The sequence below is a fragment of the Arachis duranensis genome, chromosome 5, assembly GCF_000817695.3.
Source record: "Arachis duranensis cultivar V14167 chromosome 5, aradu.V14167.gnm2.J7QH, whole genome shotgun sequence".
Taxonomy (NCBI): Eukaryota; Viridiplantae; Streptophyta; class Magnoliopsida; order Fabales; family Fabaceae; genus Arachis; species Arachis duranensis.
In genome coordinates, this window is record NC_029776.3 from 90479094 (window position 1) to 90485455 (window position 6362).

A 6362-nucleotide genomic window follows, 5' to 3' on the forward strand; every position below is an offset into this window, starting at 1 on the left:
AAAATGACCGCTTCGGTTACATAACCTACAGAACCTTGGAGTTGCTGTTTTGTTAAAGTAGGTGGGATCTTGAAACCTTGTGTCATTAGAGAAAGAAGCTCTATCTTTAAAAGAAGGTTTCTTATCAGATTTTACAAACCCCAAACCAGCTTTATCAAAGAGTGATTTTTGACTAGCCAATATTCGATTTAGATTTTCAGAACTTTGAGTAAATTTGGCTAAGTCATTTTCAAGACTTTTAACCTTTTTCAGCAACTCTTCATTTTTCTTAAAACAGTTTACATAAGCAACTACCGAATGATCACTTTCACAACTTCTAAGTTGAGCTTTCAACTGCTTATTTTCTTCCACAAGATCACAAGCAGTTTCGGCCTCCCTTAGCTTTTCTTTGAGAAAATTATTTTCAGCTTTAAGAATGTCAATTTGTTGTTCAAGATCTTGATTATCAAGCAGAAAATATCTTTTTTTTAGAAAGGTGGTCTATCATGAGATGAAGATCTTCAGTGTCAGGGTTTTAAAAAAAATTCCTGATCTACATGATTTGCCATGAGACAAGGCTGTGACTTGGTCTTAGATTCTTCATCACTGTCTGAGTCATTTTCCAAGTCTTCCCATGATGCCATTAGACCCTTCTTCTTCCCTCTTTTTTTCTTCTCCTCTTTCTTCAACTTGGGACAATTAGATTTGAAATGCCCCATTTTCTTGCAGTTTTAACAAGTTACTTTGCTAAGGTCTTTCTTCATTTTCCTTGAGCTGCTGCCTTTGCCTTTGAACTTCACCATTTTCCTGAATTTTTTGGCAAATAACACAAATTCATTTTCAGAGGAGTTATCACTGGATTCATCATCCAGGGGGTTAGTTACAGAAGAAAAAGCAATTCCTTTCTTTTTGACTCTTTTTTCAAATAAGTGTTTTCAAAAACAAGAAGGTTTCCTCTCAAATCATCAAGTGTCATGGAATCAAAATTACTGCACTCAGAAATAATTAAAGCTTTTGTTTCCCACTACATCTCAACACTCTTCTCACAAGCACAGAATCGGAATGTGTTATTCCCATAACATCCAAGACAACAATGATGGTGTTGAACCATTCGAACAGTTCATCAATGGATTCTCCTTCCTTCATTGTAAACATTTCATACTCCCTGTTTAACATGTCCATCTGAGTCTTCTTTACAATGGTGGTTCCTTCATGAGTGATTTGCAATTTATCCTAGATTTCTTTTGCTGTTGTGCATTGTGATACCCGTTGGTACTCCTCGAAGCTGATAGCACAGTTGAGTAGATTTACAGCATTGGCATTTAGCTCTACTTTCTTTCTATCTTCTTCGGTCCAGCTTGCTTCCGGTTTAAGAGTGACTACTCCTTCAGCACTTGTGTTGGATGGAAATTGAGGACCTTCTAGGATGATCTTCCAAAGTCTGTAGTCTACTGCTTGCACAAAGATCTTCATTCTTTCTTTCCAATAGGTATAGTTTTTCCCATTGAAAAGAGGAGGTCTGTTGCTTGACTGTCCTTCTATGAGATTGTATGACACCAGATTTGAGCCACTATTTTTTGCCATGTGGATCTTTTCTCCAAGCTGCAAAGCTTAATATCTTTGAGACCAAGCTCTGATACCAATTGATGGTTTTAGTGGCTAAGAGAAGGGGGTTGAATCTTAGCCCCCTTTTTCTTTATTACACTTTCTGGTCTTTGAGGAGACTTTTCTGTTTTTGTCTTGTCCCTAGCCACGAGATTTTTATTTTTGTCTCGTCACTTGGCACGAGATATTTTTGGTTTTTGCTCCTGGACAGTGAAACAGATATGGAGTAGAAGAGAAAGAAAATCACACCCAGATATATCCTGGTTCAGCTGCTAAGTGCAATGCAGCCTACATCCAATCTCCATCACAACAATGATGGAATTTCACTATAATCAACCTGATTACAAACTGTAATGTGCTAACCCAACTTACAAGGGGATTCCCACAGAATCATGAAACACAACATAAACGTACAAAGGAACTCTAAGGACATCTATGGCTTTTCTTTTAATTTTGCACTCTCTGCCTTTTTCCGCTCTATGACTTTTTCATACAAACCTCACTTGTTTGCCTTTTTTTCATGAGACTCAAGACATGACAAAATTAAACAGAAAAATACTTAACAAGATACATTAAAGGAGAAGAAAATCTATAAGCTTAGGTAGCTATGAGACTTTTGTGCCTTGCACTCTCAAACTTTCTCCCTTGCATCAAACCGTGACTGTTCATCCCTTTTATAGAGAGGAGAAGCCTTCACAGTTGAAACAAAACCAAGCTTAACTTCTTTTCCTTCAAAACAGAACCGGTTCGGCCACAGAGAGAGAAGAGGTAACTCATGCAAAACCCAACATGCAAATACCTTTAGATCTTCTTTGGTCATCACTCTTTATGATGATGATGGTTTCATCTGTTCCAATCTCTGCCTCTTCCATCACTTCGCCACTCTAGTTACTTCCTGTGGTGGTTGAGCAGAATCAGAGACAAGCCATGCCTCCAAGAATCTCTTCCTTGCTGGCCGAATCTTCTTCTTTCTTTTTGGGTATGAAGAGCTCGAGATTACCTCACCAAATCTTATGATTTTTGGTGAAAATCTCAACCACAGCATACTTTTATTTTGTTATGTTTTCTTGCCATCATCATGATGGTCTTGAGACGTGCTCCATCTTCTTTTCGGTGAGTAGGTATAGTTTCCATGGCTTCCTGGACAATGACCGAAAGAGAAGAAGGAAAGATGAGAGAGAATGTAGAGTAAAAGCAATTAAATAAAATGAAACAAATTAATGGGATTGCTTTTACTTCCCTTGCTTAAATGGTGTGCTGCATTAATCAAATCAATCATGTCACTCATACTCTCTCTTTCTTATTTATGTTTCCAATGCCATCATATTAAAATTTGAAATCCATCCTTAATGAGAAATGGAATTCGTTGGAGAGCATAAGGCAAATGATAACATTTGCTTTCCTGATGGATTTTTGGACCAAGCATTGGATCATGTAGCATTAATATCAATTTGGGCTTGTAACAATAATAGCTTCAATTTGGTCCAATTAATATCATAACAATTCAACTACATAGTAAAAGAAACATGAAGCAAGGCTGATTGCAAGTTTAGATTTTGGGCTTGCAACTAATTTTTTATTTTCGGCCCAATTATAAAACTGTAACACAAAATTATTAATTAACATATGTTAAATAAAAATTAAATTAATAATTTTGTAATTAAATATTTCAATAATATTTATTTATTATTAAAATTAAGTCAGAGTTTTCCAAACCCATAATGAATGTTTGAATCAAAATCTGTGAATTTATAAATTTGTAAACCTGAATGTTTGAATTTATATTTTTATTTATATATGTGCTATTATATGTATATTTTTTTTCTCTGTTCTTATATGAGAACATTGATACATTTTTGTTGCTAGGTATATTTTCTTCAACGTGAGAGCTTATACGTTACATTTGGTGATAATAATGTTTATGTTAATTTTTATAGCTTTGTATTTTATATTAAAGTTGAGGGTGATTTTTGTAAGTTAGAATGTTCTCTTAGTTATATTAGATATTAAATAAGATTAGTTATTATTGGATTAGGCATTATATATGACCAAACGTGGATTGGAGCTTACATTCTTATATAATTTGCACCATTTTTAAAAGATATGAAAAGATATATCGCAAGTTAAAATCATGTATATCTTTTTTCTTAAACAGTTTATATGTAATTTTGTTGCCGAGCATAAGATTCGTGTGTTTTTATTCTTTATATCCTGATTATATAACTTTGATTTTGATCTAATCTTAGAATGAATTTAGAATTTGTATTTATTATAATTCATTTATCTCATTTAGTGCATGCATTTTTAATTTTTTAATGGCAACTTTTTTGCATAATCCTATATCCCATTTCTTTTTTGAGTTTGTATTAACTATAAAAAATAAATAAACTGATTATCTCTTTTCAATTTGTGGTCAAAGTTGATTGTGGTAGTTTTAGAGAGTAAAGATGATATATTATTTAATATTTATTTATGTTAATTTTTTACATAATATTAATTAATTTATTAATTGTTATCTCTTTTGATTTTTAGATTTAAATCTTGATTTTTAAATTTTTAATGATAATAAAAATGTTAAAAAGTGATCAAATATAAGAATTCAATACTTTTTTATATTTAATGATATCATTTTTTTATTATAGTGTTAATAAATTTGTAATATCAAACATTAGTTTTTTTTTAATTTTAAGTTATTTGATATTATATCAATCTTATGTTTGTAGTTTAATTTAAGTATGAATTTTAAGTTTTTATCTTAATTTATATATGAATATATAAAATTAAAATATTATTTAATTTTTGTAGGAGGCGCGGGAGAAGTAACCACGAGAGTGGATTAGGATAAAACAGTCTACTATTCACGAGTAGGAGTGAGGCGAATAATAGTAAAATTCGCCCTTACCTGCCACACTGCCACCCCTAGTAGCTAACAAATCTGAGATATACGTCAAAACTCTAAAATTTAAAAGTGTAAATATCTATAAAAACACTCTACACTTAAATCAATATATATGAATTTCTATGTAAATACTCTTTTTAAAAACTTAGAACCTAGCTCTCTCTTTTTTCATAGTTGTTTTTGTAAGGTTATCATGCCGTAATAACTCGGTTATCGTTTCGGTGTTAGTTATAATGATGAAAAAAAAAATCATTGTTATCATAACCGAGTTATAACATTAGACTTTTATCCGTTTAGAATCTGAGTTCATTATTATTCAGTCGAATTATAGCGTATGGATCAAGTTCAATTTTTTTTTAATGTTTTAAGATTATGAATTAATTCCGACAAACGTGTTTTCTCCCTTGGTTTTAGATGAATCTCGATGCAATAATTGAAGTTGGAACCGATTTGGGGGGTGAAAAAAAAAACTATATGATATATATATAGTCTTACTGATGTTGATCACCCACTAATAAAGATTCAACTATATGTTCCAAACATAAATAATGCAAGACACTTTGATTTCACTTTTGATGTGTGGATGTGTGTTACACACAGACCCACCCTCCGCGTATAGAATATAGATATATATACGAGTTATTGAACACTCCATCTATCTCCATTCAATGTATTTTCTCCAACTGAGGGAGGTTCCTACTCTTGCACCCTAAAGCTGCATGTATTACCACTATTTTGGAAGCTTTGTGGAATCTACATTTACCCAATTATAGAGTCTACTAACAAATAATAAATATATACCAGGCAACAATTCAAATTGGTTTTGCTCATATTGGGTTTCCCTTTCAGTTCACTTACTATTACATAATGTGTATGTGTTTCTTATTTTATTATCAATCATAAGAACCCGCATTCCTTATCTAAGTTAGATATTCAATAAGGTATGCAATGATGCATGTAATGTTGTGCCATATATATACTAAGGTCAATTTGGGCCTTCGGTCGTAGAGTCCCACCTAAATGCCTAGCTATATCATTATTATTATTTTCTCACCCAACTAATAACTAAAGCTAATGTATGTGTCATGTGTGTGTGCCATTGTTTATTAAATTTAGAAAATATCTTCTTCTATTGGACCTTTGTTATTATTAAAGACGCGAAAGACCGTGAAAAATAAACAATAAAAAAATAAAAAATTTATTCAGAGGGTCATAATATAAAATATAATTAAATTACACTATATATATATACACACATATGATGAAAGTCTATCATATGTTTTTTTAGATATTAATAAAATATTTAATTATTAATAAAAATTAGCCGAAGTCTGCAGGCAAAGGAGACAGAGGTATTACAAGTAGCCATGCCCATGAGTCAATTATTCCTGCCCTATATTTCCTTTACTACACGTATGCTTTCTCAAACTTTGAAAAAGATTCAAATCGAGTCATAGTATGACATATTATCAAGTATCAAGGGTCAAATCTGTAATATAATTTCAATGTCATATATTACATCCGTCACACTATCTATCACTTAGACTAAATAAACAACCATTAAAGAGACTCAAATTAACAGTAATAATATAAAAATAACATTAATTTTAGGGGCTAGTTATTTTTCTTTACCTAAAATGGTTTTTTTAACTACTGAATTTACGTTTGTCAAGTTTTTTTACATGCAGATATTTAAGTTAATGTATATATGAAATAATATATTTTGTATACACACAAACTACAAAGAGCAACTTTAGGTTATTAATATCATTTAGTTAACGTATAGCCAACAAGGCAACAAACTTATTTTAGCTATAATTTTTTTCACTAATACATTTTATTTTAGTAAGCATATGAGTGTTAATTAGCTACATGTTGC